Source organism: Hydra vulgaris, chromosome 08 (assembly GCF_038396675.1).
Source record: "Hydra vulgaris chromosome 08, alternate assembly HydraT2T_AEP".
In the NCBI taxonomy this organism is placed as follows: Eukaryota; Metazoa; Cnidaria; class Hydrozoa; order Anthoathecata; family Hydridae; genus Hydra; species Hydra vulgaris.
This window is the reverse complement of record NC_088927.1, coordinates 1970001-1992459: the sequence shown is the minus strand read 5'-3', so window position 1 is coordinate 1992459 and position 22459 is coordinate 1970001. Positions and strand designations below refer to the sequence as shown.

General features: G+C 27.8%; 1 long non-coding RNA gene across 2 annotated transcripts in view; it reads right to left on the bottom strand.

Moving 5' to 3' along the window:
* Nucleotides 1-22459, bottom strand: part of LOC136082894 (uncharacterized) — a 74235-nt gene that overhangs the window by 34607 nt on the left and 17169 nt on the right. For both annotated transcript variants that reach the window (XR_010639811.1, XR_010639812.1), the window contains exon 2: nucleotides 21141-21404. This is a non-coding gene — a long non-coding RNA (uncharacterized LOC136082894). The remainder of the gene's footprint in view (nucleotides 1-21140; nucleotides 21405-22459) is intronic.

Below are 22459 nucleotides of genomic sequence, written 5' to 3'. Positions count from 1 at the left end.
ATAAAAAGATTCCTAATAATTCTATGCAGTAACGTAAACAAAAGCAAAAATCATTAAATTGTAAATTTAAAAAATGGATGTTGTTTTTTGTTTTTTTTTAAGACGTTTATTATAAAAATACATGCTTATATAAATATAGGAGAATATTCATAACATTCATTAATATTTTTATAAAAAATTATTAGCCGTGATTAATAACAATAAATCATAATGAAGTAAGTAATAATTTTTAATAATAGAAAAAACATAAATAAATCCGTTTACAACTAGAAAATTTAAATAAACTAAAATATTCAAGTATTTGATTCGAGTGTTTCGATTTTGCAAACTGTACATTTTTTTAAGTTTTGATGGTTGTGTACTAGCCCATGTAATATTACCATTTTTAATGAAACAGCGAATATAGGAATAGTATACTAAATTTAGACAAATAAGTTTGCGTATTTACGTATGGACGAACTCGGTATATCAGACCAATGGTTTAACTAACTTTTGATTGTAAATATTTAATATGGGGTAGCCAAAATAAATTATTATCAACAAGTATTCCTAGAAATTTTAAATAATCTTGCTATTTCATTTGTATATTTTGAATTTACACTTTGTTTTTTCAACGTTTTATGAGAGTTTATTCGCCATAAACCAGTCATTTATCTTATGTAAATATATGTATATATATATATATATATATATATATATATATATATATATATATATATATATATTTATATATATATTTACACGCACTTTATACATTATAAAAACGTCACACTAAATAATATGAAATTTAAAAAGTTCAATACATAGAAAAGGTTTTTATACCACATAATTCCTATTTAATATGAAAAACTAATTTTCAGAAGTATTTATTTTTAATAAATACCTGTATATATTTTAACATATACAGGTAACGTCTTTTATCTAAATTTAATAGAATACTTTGCAAATGCACTTCTTCAAAAACATATAGCACTTTAGTTCCAGTAAAACGAATATAAATATATTAAAATCTCTAACTTGAAATTATATACGTGTCTAAGTTCTCCCAAAGATAAAGTAACATATCGCTCTGCAAATTAAAGGCTATACTAAATTATTACAGTTAAAGTATGTAATTTAAAGTTACGAAAGTTTTTCCTAACTTAAATGCAGACAAAACCATTTAAATTAATGTGATTATCTTAAAAGTCTTAGAAGTATATGTAAAAGACCGTAATTTATTGAAAATGGGTGTATTCCGTAACCTAAAAACGGAAAATATCTGATAAATACTACGGAGTTATATATATATATATATATATATATATATATATATATATATATATATATATATATATATATATATATATATATATATATATATATATATATATATATATATATATATATATATATGTATATATATTTATATATGTATATATATATATATATATATATATATATATATATATATATATATGTATATATATATATATATATATATATATATATATATATATATGTATATATATATATATATATATATACCTATATATATGTATATATTTTTTCTGTTCTTTATTTCAATGTTTAAGGTACAAATACAAATATACAAGCGAAAAATACAAGTAAAGATATATCGTAAAAATAAATAAAAATAAGCTAAAGAACGCGGATACTCAAAGAAGACCTTTAGGTCGTTTCACAGAGAACTGCTGATGAAGAAATCGAAACTTCAAATTTATTCAAAGTATAAAAATCGTTATACAAATAAATGAAATCGTTAAGATTAAAAAGTTCTTCTACAACTAAAAAATATAATTAAACAAAAAATATACAAGTATTGGATTCAACAAATAAAAAGAAAACTCCACTTGCAATAGACCATCAAGTCATCACCGAGAACCGCTCCTAAATTTCAAAATCTCATAAAAATCAAATGCATACATACATGGTCAAGTTTATAAATCACAAGAAAAGTTTAAGTGCATTTAAAAACATATTTAGTTACATCACTGCATAAAAACAAAAAAAATCAATTATTCAATCTTAAAAATTCCATAATATATTATTAATAGACAAAATGATTTCCTTAAGATTTTTTTTAAATGAGAGGTAGCTCCATTCCAAAAAAAAATCAAAATATTTTAAAACTATTTTATTTTAAAGAGAAGCTCCACCAAATAAAATGTTTAATTTTCAAAAGTTAGTTTGAAAAAACGGTTGACAAATTAAATTATCTTTTCTTTAATTGTATTTATTTTCATCTTTTAAGGGTGGCACACAACTGAAAACAAGTTTTTTTGTAAATAATCAAAATTTTGATTTTTTTTTTTTTAATGACAATTATTTTATATTAAAATAAAATAAAAAACAGATAATTTTTTTTTTTAATTAATTTTATTATCCATAATGGCCAAAAATGGGTTGTAAAACATGTGTTTTTAGTAAATCTTCAAAACCTAATAACTTAATTTTGCCTCAACTACTGAAACTAAAATTTTGAACATAGCTTCCTAACCATATTTCACCCTGTTTGACCGTGGGAATTTTTATAATTTAAATTATTTCATGAAATATTGCATTTCTAACAAAATCACCTAATATATATATGAAATATCAATAAATTCAGCACTATAAACATCAATATTTCACTTTCTATAACTTTTTATGAAAATTCTGAGGGTTAAATGAAGTATTATATTATGATAAACAAATCCTGAAAATTGTATTATGTAATTCTGTTTTGTTAATGAGAAAATGTGTTTCAAAGTTTAAAAAAATACATATTGAGAAAAAAGCAAAAATAAGAAAAAAATATATAACAACATAAAAATTATCAAAATCCACCAGAGATGTAACTATCAGTTGTTTCTTTTATTTGCTGATCGTCTATGAAACCTTTTTTAACTGCTCTTATTTTTTTTCTCTGCATTTTACTTTTATCCGTTGACTTTGACTTCATATGTCGAATTCTGGTTTTGTCAACTTTACTTGACGAAGCTAATGTAACAATTCCACTCAAGCCAAAGTATTTTAAAACTTCTAATACACCATTAGCACCATCATTATAATGCAGCACTGCTGAGTATGTTCCCATTTCAATTGTAGACTTACTAACAAATGTGTGCTTTGGTACGCGAGACCATATAATAGAATTTAATGCTTCATTGGCATTTTGCGTCGTTCCATGCAAACATTTAATTAGAAGATCATTAGCCTGAAGATCCTTGATGATTGGTAAAATAAGATTCTTAATCCAGATAGGTATACATGATTTTGATTTGTAATTTGTATTATTTAGAGCCCAATATTTGCACCAACTTGCCAATCCTCTTGGGCAAAACTGATGTTGCATTTGCTGGTTTTCAAAGTTGGTAAAATGAAATAAAATAGCATAAACTGCCTTTTTCATAGCATACAAGTTGTTGACATTTTGACGAATGGCCATGCCATAATAGTTTTGCATAGAATTTATACATTTTTCTGTTAGGTTACCTCTACCTGATAAAGGTGTTTTAGTGCCTTTGTGTGCTTTGACTAAATTTCTAAGTCGTGTACCCAATCTTTTTTGCACATGACCTACACATTCAAGTTTTATTGGAGTGATGTCAAAATCCTGGTAAGGGTTTGAGTTTTTGACATCTTTGAATGAAGAAGTGTCTCCATCACCTAGAAACTCTTTATAAATTAGATTATTTTTTTTAACCGAGCGATTAAAAATTGTTACTGCTCCTGCAGACTCCATACTTCCAGACGAAGATTTGTGATTTATTTCACATTGATGATCAATTATCCAACACTGATATTCTGGAGTTCCTTTTTTACTGTTCCACATTTTACAGCCCATGCAGCACTTAGACAAAACTTCAATATCAATGCATTTATCCCCAGAAATCGCAGTAACTACACCGTGCAATGAATTGTGACCGCGTTTCTGCCATGTACCATCAATTGAAACTCTTACACATGGCATATCCTGAGCAATGTCAACTTTTTTAGAGTCCTTAGTCGCTAATAACTTTTCTCTGAAGCACTTTTATAAGCTACCATAATAGTTTTGTTTAATTTTTGAAATCCATTTTCAGATATACATTTTAAGTTCATGCAAGATGAAAATGTTTTTATGGCTCCATAACCACAGCCTACTTCTCGAAAAGCTATTATTGCACGAATATTAACATCATATGGTGAGTTAGCTGTTACTGCATCAAATTTAGCATTTATTGATTTGTTTAATGAATTAAATCTTTTAACATAATCACAGTGTTCACATTTTAATTGAAACAAATGTGCAAATCCTTTTCTACTGGAATCAACATCTGTTAAAAGTAATGGCTGAAAGCAGTTGTTGCATGCAGTTTTAGCTATAAGTTCTTTAAGAATTGAAAAATTAATAAAAACAAAATAGTTATCTTTTCCAGAATCAAATGTATTCGAGTAGTTGGGTTTGATTTTCCTTTCACTAGAACAGCTACTTGCTGCTTGAGTTGTGGACGATGTCATCGTCGATGATAAGATGTAAGAAGAAGATGATTTTTTATTTCCAACAACACCATTCCATTTTCGTTTTATCCTTCTTGATAAATTTTGTTTAGTTTTATTTCCATGTTTATTCATTTAAAAACAACTTTATTCCAACTAAATTGAAATCAATTTTTAAATTATTTGGTATAAAATGAGAGAAAAGTTACAGTATAAAAGACTAACATTAACAGATTAAAAACACTCTTGTTCGTAAATAAAATTTTGAATTATGACTTTTAAAACTGAAAACTAACAAGAGTCTGCGTATAACAAATTAAAACCAAGTTTGTGATGGTGTTTTACTGTTTTGAATTCAGAAAAACTCCTATGACTGATGGTTGCTAAGGCGTTGTTAGGGAATTTATTTTCAAGTGTCATCTACTAAAATGATATTAAATCAACTTTTATATCATTTTTGAGACTAATTTTTTTTTTATATGTTCAAGGAATGGTTATAGAATCAAAATACCCAAAAATCTAAAAATTGATTTTTTTCAAAAAACTTGCTTTTTTTCACTTGTGTGCCACCTTAAGGTATACAAATTATAGAAAAAAACTGGGTTGGAGTTAGTTTTACATTTGTGCATAAAACAAAGAATATAAAAATATTAGGCTAATATATATCAAAAATTTTCATTTCAAGTAAGAGAGGCTTGGCATGAGTAAGTCTATCTTAAAAATTAATAAGACGAGCAACATGCGTTTGTTGACGAGAAAGAGGCCATCGTTTGGATTTCTTAATACTACACCAAGCAGTATTTGCATAGTTTTAATGACAATGGATAAAGGAGTAATAAAATTGAGTTAAATTACGTTTATTTAAAACACTTCTAGCTTGATACAATCCTCCTATATTTTTATCAACTTTATTTTACAAAAATTCTAATTGATATTTCAAATAAAGATTTTCCTTGATATAGATACTCAAAAAGTTTGTATTAATTACTCTTTTTATTAGGATTTTATCAAGAAAAAGTAGTGGTATATCGCAAGGCAAAATTTTTCTTTAGAAACTGGATGAAAAATTATCTATTTAGTTTTCTCCACATTAAGTGAAAGCTTGATTATTTTAAAGCATTCTAAAAATTTTGTTAATTTGATTTCATATTTTAAAATAATGATGTAATATAAGTATCAGATAAAAAGATATTAGTGTCATCTGCAAACATGACGGCGATCAAGTTTGAAGCTTTATGTAAATCATTTATGTAAACGAGAAAGACAAGGGGCCCAAGTTAAGAAATCTTGGGAACACCATAGGTTATATTAGTTAGATTGGGTGGGTTAGTTGAATTACTATAAACATACTATTTACGGTTGCTTAAATAGCTTTTAAGTAAAAGTAAAACATTTCCTTTGATTCTATAATATTCAGGCTTTATTTTAAGAATTTTATGATCAATTGTATCAAAAGCTTTTCAAAAATCTATTAAAACTCCCAACGTGAGTTGATAATTTTCAAAAGATTCAGAAATATTGCCAATAATTTGGATTATTGCATGTTCTGTTGAGTTATTTTATTTGAATCCATACTGATTAACATATAGTATATTTTTTCAAGAAAGTTGATTATAAACTGCGTTATTTAAAATTGTCTCTAAAACTTTAGAAAATACAGACTAAAGAGAATTGGGTGATAATTAGAAACATTGGTTACATCACCAGCTTTAAAAATCGAAATCCTGTAGCTATTTATACGTAGATATTCCTGTATCAGAAAATCAGGAAAAATGCCTTATTTCATTGAACAATGTAAAGCTTTAAATAGTACATCTTTTAGGGCTTTATAAGGCTCAATGAAAACATTACCATTTATATTTTCTTTGCCAGCTAATTTGTCACACTGAGGCATCTTATAAGATTGTTTGAAATCTTCGTAAGATAATTCATAAGATGTTAAGACCGAAGTAATTGAAAAATCATACTCATCTATTTTATTAGTCGCAAGAGGATTTTTATTAGCTAGATTAGGGCCAACAGAAATAAAATTTTTATTTAATTCACTACATATTACAGTTGGATCAGAGGAAAATTAATCATTAATTTTTATAGTTTTGGGCAGTGAGCACGGTTTTATTTTATGCATGCCAGTAAGTTCTCTAGAAGTTTCCATGTGCGTTTACAATTATGTTTCTTCATCTCAAGTAAACTTGACTAGTACAACTTTTTTAAATTTTTCTTTTGTCTTTCAAATTTTTTAGCATAATTTTAATAAAGAATCTTACTTTCATTTGTTTTGGTTTTTAAATACTTGATATATAATTTTAGCTTATTTTTAGAGGATCTTCTAAAATCTTTTGTGATCCATGGTGAGATTAAACTCTTGGTTTTTTTATTTAATGTACATTTCGAAAAGTTTGTCATATATTTCATAAAACTTTTTAAAGAAAGCCTCATAAATTTGATAAGTGTCTGTAGATGCTAAAATTTGATTCCAATGAAGCAGAGATAACTGCTCTTTAAAAGATTTTAAATTTGCTGCGGTAAAAAAGCGTTTTGAAAAACTTATTTTATGTTGTGATATTTTTTCTGCGGTAATGTTAATCGAGATAAAAATTTGGAAGTGACCTGAGATGTTGCCTAAATCATACTTTTTTTAAGAGATTTATTAAAAATATTATTTGTTATGATATTGTCAAATAAAGTAGCTGAAGTTGAAGTTATACTTGTTGGCTTATTTGTTAAAGATATTGCTCCATGTTCAAATACATTATTATAAAATTTATTAATTCCACAATTGGTGTTATTGAAAACTATCCAAGTTAATCTCACATTGAATAATATAATTTTTTTTCTTGACTGCTTTTTCTTAAAATATCATTAATAAATATATTAATGTTTCCCATTTGACCCAAAGTTGGACGATAGCAACAACTTAAAATTAAATTTTTGTTTTTTTGGTTATGATTTCAATTGTGAAAACCTCTTTGTCGTCATCAAAATTACTCATGTCAGGCCTCAAAAAAACAATGAGACTCTTTCATATTTAAAACAAAATTTCAAAATTTTTTGATATGCTTCTTATAATAATATGCAAAATGTTTAAATTTTTAGGATTAAGAAATTATTTTATTTTATTGGACTAATAATAGGAGCAGTTGCTTAGTAAAGCGCCGGCTCCGATAAAGTAATTTAAATACGGATCCGATTCATGGTTTTGTAAAAAGTCATTAGTTTGAAAGAAATCAAGAGTTTAATTCAAAATTGTTTAAATTATTCGAATCCATTTTTTTTTAGATTATACGTTAAGTAAATAAAAGAAATTCTTTCCAAAATCACGCGTTGTTAGTTGGTTATAAACAACTTTAGCATATTTACCTTTTTTCCTTTGTTCTTTAACGTCTGTATCAACTTTTTTCGTAACTCGCTGTTCCGTTCGCAAAAATCTTCGTTTAAAAAATACTTTTGATTCCAAAGTTTCATTTTTATGCATATGTCAGGGATAACTGACTTGTCTTTAAAATTTAAGAATCATTAATAACGGTTCTGACTTCGTTATTAACTTTTTTATTTCCTATTTTATGTGCTCGTTTAATAATGAAGTTTCCTTAAAGTTCAAGCTTGTTTTTAAATATATCGTGGACTTTTCTTTCACAATCTTCCTATCTTTTATTTCCTGATTTCTCAACTACAGTAATTCTTAAACTGTTTTGTCTACTTCTATCTCTTGCTCTGCCAAAGTATCCTTCATGGACTCAGTAACAATATTTTCTACTGAATTTGGTTTACTATGATCAGGCTTTGCTTCAGCAAGTTCAACTAAAACTTTATGATATTTATCACTAGCGAAATTGACATATTTTTTTAAATCGTTAATTTCCAGTTTCAGAACTTTGCTTTCATCTTTTAAAGTTTTCACTTGGTTTTCCAACTTTTTAATTATATCGTTAAAAATTTTAATAATTGTACAATCATGAAGTTCTATAATTTTTAAATGAGAAATTGTTAAATTTTTTGCCATTTTTGACTTCTTTGTTTAGTTGCAGTTCAAACACGTCAGTTCGCGGTAATAAACACGTCGCAGTTCAAACACGTCAGTTCGCGGTTTAATAAACTTGAATAAAAGTGAGGTGAGCTAAAATAATCATAACTTTTTTTCCCCAAAATGGATTTTAATGGATTTTGGATATGTTAGAGTAGAAAAAATTACGCTTTGAATGATACAAAATTCATTTTTATCTAAATTTTATCCAGGTCGGACCCTAATTTGACCAGACTATTAGCTTAAATTCATATATGGGAATATGGAATTGTTACGTTGAAAATGGTGATTATAATCTTTGTCTCTCAAGATCATTTGGAAGTTTTTTTCAATGCTATAAGGAGCCATGGAGGATATAATAATCCCCTACCAAAACAGTTTGGTGTGGGATTAATACTACTTTACTGGTGTGGGATTATTATTACTATAATAATACAGGGTGCGGCAGCGACTCGCGAACTTTTTAGAAAATTTTTCAAAATGATTTTTTAAAGTACTAAAAAATTATATTCATTAAATAATTATTGAAGAAAAGTTGAAGATAAATACTTTTTCCACCTTAACATTCAACTAAATCTCCTTTTTTATTGATCACTGCCTCAATCCTAGGACGGAAGGACTGGCAGGTGCTTATTATATAGTCCCTTGACATTGAGTTCCAAGCACAGGTAATTGATGACTTCAGTGACTTGACACTTGAATGGGCCTTTTTAAAACCCTTACTCTCAACTACGCTCCACACATTATAATCAAGGGGATCCAGATCAGGGATGGATTGGGGCCAAAAGTGTTTGGGTCAGAAATTTGCCACATTTTCCTGAAGATATTGCTGAGTTTTTCTGAACCCATGACAAGGTGCATTGTCCTGTTGAAAAATGTAATTGTTTTCTGGGAATGTCTTCCTCAGTCATGGCACCACATAGTGTTTTAGTAAGCTAATATACACATCAGAGTTAACTTTTTCTTTCTTTTTCTTTCATGTAGATTGGTGGACATTTCTCTCCATTAGAAGCGATGATTCCTAGCATCACGATGGGCTGAGGGTGCCTGGTGTGACACACAGGTGGTGCCTTGTCTTCCTTCTGCACAATGACTCTGTCATTTTGCTTACTTATGACACAGTCAACACTAAAAAGTTTTTCATCAGAGAAAACTTTAACTGTTGATGAAGCATGGGCTTTTAGCTGATTTAGAAGCTTCTCTGATCGTTCCAATCGTAAAGTTTTTAGTTTTTCTGTTAAAAGTTAACATGAAGGTCGGGCCACGCTGACTTTTCCAAGTTTTTTTAGAGTTCTTCTATCTGTCCTTTCATCAACATTAAACAATGTTGCTGTCTTTCTGATGGATACAGTAGGATTATTTTCAACATGCTTTTTAAGCTTTTCTGTAAACCTTTTATCAACTTTTTTATTCACTGGAGAAGGCATTTTGGCTCTTTCAGCACTGCAACGTTTAAACACTATGTAAAATGTAATTTTAGATACTCCAGAAACACGAATCACATCACGTGCAGACAAATCCGCGTGATTCAAATTTAAAACTTCGGTTCTTTTGTCTTCTATTGTAAAACTTTTAACTAATATGTGTTTTATTTTCTATTTTATTGAAGTCTAAGGACGGTCATTGAACGTTAATCAACAAAAACAAATTGCAGAAGTATTTTATTTACATCACAAAACATAGCAGAAAATTAGTTCGGGAATCTCTTCCAGACCCTGTAATTATTATTGAAACTATGTAAAACGGCGTTTTACGAATCATACAAGAGATTTAATTATTAACATTTGTCTGTTGTAGTTTGTATAAGCTTGCGTTGTCTATTTTAGTTGTTCGAGTATAAAACTGTTTTTTCATAGAATTAACAGTTTTAAACAATTTAAGTCTTTTATAAATGGTACATTTAAATCACTTTCACACAAAGAACATTTTCATTTTTAATAAAATAATTCAATTTTTTACTAATAATTTTTAATACCAAAAAATGAATTTTTATTTTTGATAAGGTATTGGAAATTGTACTACTTTAAAAAAGACTTATGTATTTTTTTTTTATTTGTTAAAAAGCTGTTCCTTTTTACTAAAACAACGCATATTTATTTTATGTGTTGTTGACGTTTTTATGTATACAGATTTGACTTAAACTGATGTAAATTGCTGTTAGTGCCCTTTAAAGCACTAACTTGTTAAAAAAACGAACTTTTTTTTACAAAAAGTAATATTTTTCAGAATGAGTTTTTATTAACTAATTTTAGTTAGTTCAACTAATTGTGTGCCATATGGTTGTAGCAATTCAATCCCAGGCTCTTAAATAAGCTTGATATGGTGTCATTCAGTTGTAACGCATGTTGAATTTGTACTTAAGTACCATTAAATAGGTAATTAAGTGCTTATTTAATAACCATTCCTAAAATGAAATATATATTTGAGTTAAAATGATTAGCTTTTATTGTAACCTTAGATTATATCACTACATAGATACTTTGAATGAAGATTGGAAAAAGCTATGAAGTAAATTAACTTATAGTATTTTATTTTGTGGTCAACAAATAAATGATATATATTAATATGAATATATATATATATATATATATATATAAAACTTTTTATATCGTAACCAAAGCTAGGTAAAGTTTCAATTTCAATATATATATATATATATATATATATATATATACATATAAATATATATATATATATATATATGTAATATATATATGTATATACATATATATATGTTTATATATGTATATATGTAATATATATATGTATATACATATATATGTGTTTATATATATGTATATATATATATATATATATATATATATATGTATATATATGTGTGTATATGCACATAAATATATAAACATATATATATATATATATATATATATATATATACATACACATATACATATATATATATATATATATATATATATTTATATATACATATATATATATATATATGTATGTATATATATATATATATATTTATATATATATATGTATATATATACATATATATACAGTGTTGGACAAAACGAGTGCAACCAAATAATGCTAATTTAGTTTCTTTATAATAAAGTGCTGCATTTTTTCAATTTAGAGAAATAACTATGTAACTGTTTAGAGACAAAGTTCTTCAAGTTTTATTCATCTCAAAGTTCATTATTTGTAAACGAAAATTAATAAATTATTCAAAAGTATTAAAAAAAATTGATTTCCTTCTGGACAAAACAAGTGCAACTTGACAAAATGTTGACAAAGCTGTTTTTCGCTATCAATAATTCGTGGCGAATACTTTTTTGTCAATCACAGCCTTGCATCTTCGAGGCATAGATTCGTTCAGGTGATCAATGAAACTTAGTGGAATCGCTGCCCAGGCCTTTTGGATTTGTTCAAACAGTTGATCATTATTACGAACGCCTTCACGATTAATTCTGCGGTTGACGATCTCCCACAGGTTCTCGATAGGGTTGAGATCCAGATATTGAGGCGGCCAATCAATCACCGATAGGTGGTTGTATTGAAACCACTGCTTGACTACTTTTGCAGTGTGTTTCGGATCGTTGTCTTGCTGAAAAACCCATTTTATTGGCATATTCCATTCAGCATGAGGTAACATAACATCTTTCAGGATATTTTTATACATGAAACGGTCCATTATTCCATCGTTTCGATGTGATGGACCTAGACCGTTATCAGAAAAACACCCCCAGATCATTACATTGCCTCCACCATGCTTCTCGATCTTATGGCAGTAACGTAAATCAAGGCGTTTTCCAGACGGTCGACGTACACGGCAAATGCCATCGCTCCCAATGATGTTGAACCTCGATTCATCACTGAACAGGACAGTTCGCCATTTCTGCGCATTCCAGTCAATATGAGGTGTAGCAAACAGGAGTCTTTTCTTCTGTTTTTTTAGCAAAAACAATGGTTTCTTTGCAGGGCGTCGAGAAAACAATCCGGCTTCAACAGCACGTCGTCTGATTGGTCGGTCCGATACAGTTAGCTCTAATTGCTTTTGTATCTCGACTGAAGATATCCAGGGATCCTTCTTGACGGATCTGAAAATCATAGAATCCTCTCTAGAATTGGTGAAACGCGGTATTCCACCTTTGTTATCTGCTGCCAACTTCCCCGTAGAACGATATTTAGAACATAGTCTTGATACGGTCCATTTTTTCACGCGATATTTATCCAAAATACTTTTTTGTGATATTCCACTTACGTAATCGCTAATAATTTTCTTTCTTAGTTCCAATCCAAGACTGTCGGGAGCCATTTTTGCACTTGAAGTCATAAAAATAATAAAAATAAATAATTACGCTTCTCAAGGCTTACCGTGTTACATTTACCTTGTGATGACACATTAATGCTCTGTGGAACACAAAGTCTTGGTTGGATGTGGACTGTATTGATGTAATGAAACACTTGCTGCATTTCACTTCTTGTATTGATGTTCTTCGATAAAACACTTTGATAAAACTCACTTCGATAAACTGTCTTGATAATACTGACTGATTGACTTCCATATACTGACTGAATTACATGTCGATTTACATGTCTCTTATATAGTAAAATGGACCTGTGTGACCCTATTCTAGAAGATTCTAGGTGCTTCTTTTCGATGCTTCTGGAAGCTTCTGGATGCGTCTGGATGCTTCTGAATGTTTCTGGATACTTCTGAATGCTACTGGATGCTTCCAGATGCTTCTTCTAGAAACTTCTGGAAGCTTCTGCATGCTTCTGGAAACTTCTGGATACTTCCTTTAATTATTAAAAACTTCCGTGACGTTGACACAGGCCAGACATAAGAAAATAAAACAAACCAAAAAAGTTGCACTTGTTTTGTCCGCTGCAAAATGGCACTTGTCAACGAATTTCTGCCTGTGTGCTGTCACCTGTCAGCTGATTGCTCATTTCATGGCATGCTGTGACTCCAGACTCCTGAACTGTTTGCTGAGGTAGTATAGTTCGTTTCGTTTTTAAGGCATGTAAAATTAGGAACACTTTTTAGCATTGTTCGATGTTGGTTGCAAATGTTTTGTCTAATACTGTATATATATATATATATATATATATATATATATATATATATATATATATATATATATATATATATATATATATATATATATATATATATATACACATAAAATTTTCTATTTTCTTTTTTTTTTTTTAATTTACTTATAATTTTATTTTCACTTTTTTTGCTATTTACGGTATTATAATTTGTTAAATAATTTTTTTTGGTTTTTAACAACTATATTTGTTTGTTAATATTTCTCTGTAATGTCTTTAAATTTTGATTTTATATTTATATCTAGAGTTTTAAGTTGTAATTTTATCTTTTGAAAATGTAGTAGCTTAACTACGAAATATGTCAAGATTAAAAAATATCGTGTTTTTCCTTAAAATATGTTCACATTTATTGCTATTACGTTGCTCAAGAAATATATTTTACGATCTAGCAAAATCTTCACAAGAACTTTTAACCGTACATATTTTACAAAAGCTGGAAAAGCTATATATTAAAAGTATCAAAGCTCGTTTGGATATAAACTTTCTTAAAAGCTGCAAACGATTTAAAGTATTTTCAAAGTACTTAGGTTTTAGTATACCTTATGCAAACTATTCTGATATAATTTTGATGAAAACTCAAAAGTGCATTACATAAAAGAATCAACAAAAAAAAATCTCTGTTGAACAAATTAAATGGTTTAAAATCATAGGTAAGGAACAATTGCACAAATATACAGTGGTATTTTTTGTTAAAAGTAATTAATAATAAGGTAAAGAAAAAAGATCTTTCCATTATTAAAACTCACTAGAAGAAATTATGCTCCCTCACAAAATTTACTAGCCTTCCTTCTAAACACCAACACTCTGTTCATAATAAAAAGCACGAAAAACTAACAGTTTTAATTGTGTTAAGCAAATAATAATAATAACAATATATTTCACCCTCCAATAACAGTGGATTAACAGGTAATCCACTGTTATTCAGGGTGGTAGCCCTCCTATTGATCTATATTTGTGTTTTGCATCAATAGTCGGAAGTACTCGATCAATTATGTCAGCTCTACTGAAAACAAACTCAGTTGCCTATGCCTTAAATAAAAATGAAGAACTCCGTTACAAATTTTTTGCTTTTAAAACAGCCATGGAAAAAGAGTTACAGTTACTTAAAGATAAAAATTGTATACTGCGTCAAAAACTTGAGAGTCTTAGAAAAGAAAAATCCGTTCAACAAAAGCAACATTCTTTGAAGCCTTCTTATTCTGATATCACCAAAATTGGTACTTCTGCCAACTACGCTCTTATGAGTACAATAGAAAAAAATGCATGCAGGCTAATAGAGCTACTAGAGTAGTGTTTATTGGAGTGCAAAACTCTTAAATGAGCTCTCCTGAAGAATGTTTAGATGAAGACACAAGTACAGTTAGTGATATATTCCAAGCAATCAATCTACCTGTAAATATAAAATCTATTAATCGTCCGACTAATTCAAGTTGTGCATCGGCACCTTTTATAAAAAATATACTTCCTGTCCTGTTATAGTTGAATCAGACTCTATAGATGCTCGTAATAAGGTAATCTCCTCAGCAAAAAAAATATGTTAGTAACACAAAATATAAAGAAATTTTTATCCGACCAAATCGTACTCCATCAGAGCAACCAAACCTCATAAGCTATATGCTGAAAAAAAAATTTGAATGAGCAGCTCCAATTCATTCTAAAACTTGATCAGCCCTTTGCGTGTTTTTCGCGGAGGCACTGTTCGCTGTATTGATGTCACCAAATCTCAATTCGTAGAATTAATAAGCATCTCTTCGTGGACAAAAAAATAGCTGCAGATGCTAGTAAAGTTAAAATGGTTGAAATTTTGCGACCATCCATATCGACCGCAAACAATTAGTGCAATGCTCTCCAAATAAAATAAACAATCAGCTACACACCCAACAATTAAAAAAAAACTTATCATCTGCCAGTTATCTAAACTGCTTTTACGCCAATGCTAAATAATTGAACCACCAAAAACTCCAAGAGCTTTTTCTAGCTGCTACTAGTTTTGAATATGATGTCACTTTTATTACGGAAACTTGGTTTAATGAATTTTCAGCACCTTTTTTTCCTAATTACAATATTTATAGAAACGATCGATCTACTCGCGGTGGTGGTATTGCAATATATATGTAAAAAGTAATTATAACATAAATAAATGCACAAAATATAAATTGCATGAAGGAATTAAACATTCAGAACAACTCTGGCTTGAACTAATATTAAATAAAGAATCTCTTCTTAAAGGATGCATTTATCGCCCACCAACTAGTAGCTTATCAGCCTTCAACGAAATTGCTAGATCCATTTCATATTCAAAATCTCTAATTAAAAACGAAAGTTTCCGAGGCCTTATTTTTACTGAGGATTTCAACTTCGCAAGCATCAAGTGAAACAAAGATTGATTGGATACAACAGGCGGTGAAACCATTTTGGACGCCAAATTTGTAATACTATTTTTGAACTTCACCGCTATCGACATGTATCCAAACCAACTTTTATGCAATCCAATGGTTCTTCAAATAATACGCTTGACCTAATAATCAGCGAATCCGTTGATCGAATAAATGAGGGAATAAATCACAAGGTCACTGCACTTTGTCCTGGCAGTATCAGTTATCTAATGTTACTATCAGCAATAACCTCTCCAGATGTTCAAAATTTGCATACAGTAAAGGGGATTACAATGTATTTAATAATTATCTTTCCAATTTGGAATGGGAAAAATTTTTTCAAAATTTAGATGCAGATAAATGCTACCAACTATTTTGTAATATCTATAAGAAATGCTGCCAAAATTTCATTCCTTTCATCACTTTTATAGAAATAAAACGAAAATTACCCTGGATAACCCGTGAACTATTATTTTTAATCAAACACAAGAGAAAGGTCTGGTTTCTCAACGTCAACAGCAAATGGAAAACCATTCCTCTGGTTACAACTTTCTTTACCAGATTACGAGTACAAACAAACTCGTAATCTGGTAAAGAAAGCAACTCGTGATGCAATCCATACCTATGAAATTAATTTATCTAATGACAAGAAAAATCCAAAGAAATTTTTTGCTTATATTTATAGCAAACGCACTGTAAGCAACCAGATTGTGTCATTACAATCAATGACTAGGGAAATTAATAACGACCAACGATATTGCTAACACTCTAAACAAACAGTTTCAATCTGTCTTTACTATTGAACCTCACATTCAATATTTACCACTTCTTACTAAACACACAGCTATATCACTTTTTCATATCTGCTTTTATTATTAGTCTGTTCGAAGTCACCTCGCTACTCTTGATGGTTATAAATCTATGGGTAAAGATCAGATAAGCCCTTACGTACTCAAGGCATGCTTTAACACAATAGCAACTCCACTAGCAATCATCTACCAAAAATTAATGGAACAAGGCATGTTACCAAAGGCATGGCTTGAAGAAAATGTGACTCCTTTGTTCAAAGGAGGTTCTAAAATGGATCCAAACAATTACAGTCCCATTTCCATTACTTCTGTGCCATGTAAAATAACTGAGAAAACTGTTAAAAATAAGATAATGCATCTACTGTCTCAAAATCTTATATCGAATTGTCAGCATGGTTTCATAACAAAAGATCTTGTGTTACTAATTTACTTGAGACTATGGATTTCCTGACCTACAATATGTCACTTAAGCTTCCAGTTGACGTTGTCTTTCTAGCTTTCGCTAACGCGTTTAACAAAGTTCCTCACACTAGACTGCTACAAAAGTTGAAATCCTATGGAATTGAAGGTAAAATTTTAAACTGGATTAAAGCGTTTCTTTCAAATGGTACTCAACGTGCCCAACTCTGTAATGTAACTTCGGAATGGGAAAAAGTTACTAGTGGCGTTTCTCAAGGCTCAGTTCTTGGTCCAATGCTTTTTAATATCTTCAATAATGATTTACCAGAACAAATTAGTAACAAAAATATATGCAAAATGTATACAGACGACACAAAAATCCTTAGTGTGGTAAGTACTGAAGAACAAAAACATTGTCTGCAAGCTGACATTGACAACATTGTTAATTGGGTTCAAGAATGGCTTATGGAAATAAATATTAGGAAATGTAAAATAATGCATTTCAACCAATCCAAATCCGTTCCACACCTATACTTTATTGATGACCGAAGCTCAAACAACAGTCTCAACAAGTTCAACTTGAATCAACCTCATCAGAAAGAGACTTTGGTGTTTTAATTTCTAATGGCCTAAAGCAACATTACCAAACTTCTATTGCTGCAGCCAAGGCTAACAAAATGTTTGGTATCCTAAAACATTCCTTCATACGTAGAGATGCACAACTCTAGAAAAAGCTATATACAAGCTTATATACGTCCACTTCTAGAATTTTCCACTACTGCTTGGTGTCCTTATTTAGAAAAGGACAATTCTATAATTAAAAGCATTTAACGGCATGTTACAAAAGTACCACAAGAAATGAAGCCTTTTGATTATCAATCAAGGTGTATCAAACTTGCTATCACTTCTCTATACGAACAAAGAAAACGATTGAATCTTATTCAAAAATTTAAATTAGAGAATAATATTGAGTTAGTTAGCTGGTGTTTTAATCCAATTAACATTCCCCCACAATGTCGTGAATACTCCTTCAGTGAAAAAGTTTAATACTAATTTAGACCGGCATCTAAAACAGTTACCATAGTACATAATTTTCCGTCGTTGCTTTAATGCTGCTATACGATCTAGCTTTGCTAGTTAATGATGAACTTACGGTTTATGTATTGTCCGTTTAACTTATTAATAATAATAAAAAATATGTCATCATAGACTTTATAACAGGATGAACTAGAATTATTAAACAACGGTCTTAATTTTTTCTACCGCCAGTATTTATAAAAAAGACGGACGTTTTCGCTCAGTTTAATAGCATTGCACAGTTTCTCAATACTCAACTTAAAAGCGAACTTTCTCCTTTAGCGAACAACTATGTATATGAATACACACTAGGGTGGAGTGAATTTTAGTTTTTTTTACAATTCGTTTAGCCTGGGTGTGCAAAAGTTGTCTAGTCATATCAGAAATACTCTGGAAAAATATCAATGCTCTAGGAAATTATCTTGAGGTTCCTCAAGACCTTTAAAATTTTAATGGGTCCCTAATATTATGTAAAAAAAGGTTTTTCAAAAGTATGTCATGTTGGGTCTCAAAAGAAGCAAAATTTTATAAAAATTTCAAAAATAGCAATTATTTTATAAGAAAATTATTATTTAAGATTTTTTTGAAATTATAAAAAATAAACTTTTTTCACTTTTAGTTTAAAAAGTCATTTTTTCTGCAATAAACTATAAAATAACAATTTTTTTGATTTTATACTTATATCCAGAGTTTTAAATTGTAAATTTTTTTTTTTTTTAAATGTAAAATATTAACTACGAAATATGTCAAGATTAAAAAATGTCGTGTTTTTCTTTAAAATATGTTCACATTTATTGCTATTACGTTGCTCAAGAAGTATATATATATATATATATATATATATATATATATATATATATATATATATATATATATATATATATATATATATATATATATATATATATATATATATATGTGTGTAAATATATATATATATATATATGTGTGTAAATATATATATATATATATATATATATATGTAAATATATATATATATATATATATATATATATATATATATGTGTGTAAATATATATATATATATGTGTGTAAATATATATATATATATATATATATATGTAAATATATATATATATATATATATATATATATATATATATATATATATATATATATATATATATATATATATATATATATATATATATAAATATAGGTTATAATAGAATAGGTTTAATTAAAAAGTATAGGTTTAATTAAAAAGTTTATAAAAATAGTTAAACGTCGAGTAAACTTCCAGTGCGTTAAGGTGTGTTTATGGCGAACGTTCAAGAGCTGTCAAAGTAATGTTTGCAGTGAATCTTTAGTAAACGTTCGCTGTTTATTATTTGAACGTTTGTATTGAAAGTTTAAAAACTGTAAATCAAATAGTTTGTATCGAACAAATTGTCCTTAGATATCTAAAAAAAAAAATATTGTTTCTTCCATCTTCTTCATGAAAAAGTGGACATTCCCGTAAAACTAAGTCAAGAGAAAGCATTCTTTGTCGTTTTTAGGTGTAGCTTTATATGAATATGTTAAGTGGAAGAACTACATACGTTTAATCCGAAATAAAATTTAAAAAAAATTAGCCCCCGGTACAAAGTCAAATAGTTGCTTAACAAAACATGTTTGAAATTCATTTACTTTTATTTTATTCTTTGCTTTATAAATTATGCTAACGTTGCTTATTGCAGCACTAATGTATAAAAAAATTATATGCTGCAAATTTAAATAAAATATGCTGTAAAAATTAAAGAAAATGTGGATTTTCAATATTTTTTACAGCATAATATTGCTGATCAAAGATTTGAATTTAGATCTCACACACTACTTTTTTTACCATAAATTTAAAATACTCAACCTATTCCAACTTAATCTTTATTATACTTTCATATATATATTAAAAGTTATTAATAAAATGACACCAGTTTTATTTAACTCATTTTTAAAAAAATAAATCGTTTATACCCCAACACGATTTTCAAATAGCAATTATTCATCCGAAAGCAAAATATGCTGCCATTAAATTCTCAATCGCAATCAGAAGATCTAAAAAACGCTTATTAGCAATTAGTTTAAAACTTTTTCTTCCCTTAATCAATTTAAAAATGAGCTTTAAAAAACCTTTTGATAACTAAAAAGAGTAATCCGTTGTTGTTGTTTTTAACTTCATACTTAATCATATTTATTTTTGATCTTAATCTGAATCTTTTAAAATCTCAAATGAAACAGTTTTAACAATAATATGTCTCATAAAATATGTAGAATCAAGCATTTTAAAATACTATAACAAGATTATTTATATTCAAATTAAAATATTTTTAAAGTTAAACAAAATTAGTACTTAGTTAAGGTTCTCAGTGTTTATATTATGTTATTATTTTATTTAAATTATGATAACATTGTTGTTTATATGTAATTATATTTAATTTGTTAATTATATATCCTCAAATTATGTATTTATATTTACGTCATGATCACCATCATTACCATAAGTAAATTGATCATCATCATGATTGCGGTGATGATTATTATGATCATCATTATCCTCCTTATTATCAACATGTTATTATAGCACATGTTGTATATTTACCACTGTTTAATGAAGAATTTCTTTCTCCATTGTTATTTGGTGAATTAGAAGAATGGTTTAAAACATATATTAATAAAGTATACAAAAATAGTTTTTCAACTTAATAGTCATTTTACAAAAATCTAAAATAATCAAATGTATAAAAAAATAAAATAACATCATCATCATCATAACCAACTTTTTCTAGCATACAATTTGATAAGGAATATAAAATAATCAACTTAAAAAATTAAATTAAAAGAATTTAAAATGAACAGATAATGAGAGTTGCAAACTAATAATAAATTTAAAAAAATGTGTACTTGCAAGATCCTCCACCTCCTTCAATAAAACGTTTTTCGGAGTTTTTAAACTGGCAAGTTTTAACTTTTTAAACGTCGGATTTTTTTCATTATTCAACATTTTTTTTTGATGTTTATTTTTAAAATTATATAAAATCACTTCTAATTGATTCTAAACAATGCTGTTTGACTTTTAAGGAAATACCAATATTAACCAATCTTGATCAAGTAGTTCAGACAACTCATTTTGAAGTTCTGGCATTTGTAGGACTCCATTTATTCTTACTAAAAAACAAAGCAAAATTCGAAATTTATTCAAACAATATCTATTATATTAGTTTGATAAAATGTAAAATGCTATAAATTTAGGAGATTTATTAGTAACAATGTACAAACTAACCAAGTTTATGATTCATAAAAAAAATCAAGCCTTGTGATAATGAAAAAGATCGTTGAGCCTAAGTCTAATAGTTTGCTTGACATCATACAATTATTTTTATAGAATAATAACTTATTTTAAATATAACTTCAGCAAACATTTTTGCACTGAATTTGCAGTGGATCTATATATGCATTTGAGTTTTGCTCTATGGTTACTTTTTGGACGATTATTGGCATTTACTTTAAGTTGTTTGTTAATAATTTTCTAAAATATGATACTCTGGCTAGTCATCATCTAGCCACTTTTGGTGGCTGCCACAATTAGTCCACTGTGTAACTGATTTATCAAATCACAGTTAATCGTTTAAAATGCCCATAGAGATCCAATGCAATCCATTAAAATGGTGTTTGCCCGGCTGAAAAAATTGTTTAACAATGTCTAAATGAATAATATGCTCATATTTAATATTTTTTTATTTCTTTAATGGCTTTTTTTAAATATTATTTTTTTATTTTTTAAAGATACTAATAAAAAGCAAATGAATAATTTAAAATTGCTAATACAGTTAAGCAAAAATCTTGAAGTAATTGATATTAGAACCAATATCATGAAAAAACGACTAAAGGTTTTTTTTAATAAAATGGTACATTTATTTCCTTTAAATTAACAATAATTATTTACCCTAACCCTAACGCATCATTCTTACCTACTTTGAGCCCCTGAGTGATTATAACAGTATACATATATATTCGAAAAATATTAAAACTTTTTGTCACGTTTACGATGTTATGATGTTATTCGTATTTTTGCATGATTATATGAAAAAATTGTAATATTGCTAAATCAACGAAATGAAATTTGATAATTAATAAATAATATTAATGTATTCTTCACGCACATTTTTAATATTTAAAAGAAGTTAAAAATATAACTTGTTTATTGGAAATAACTATTTCAA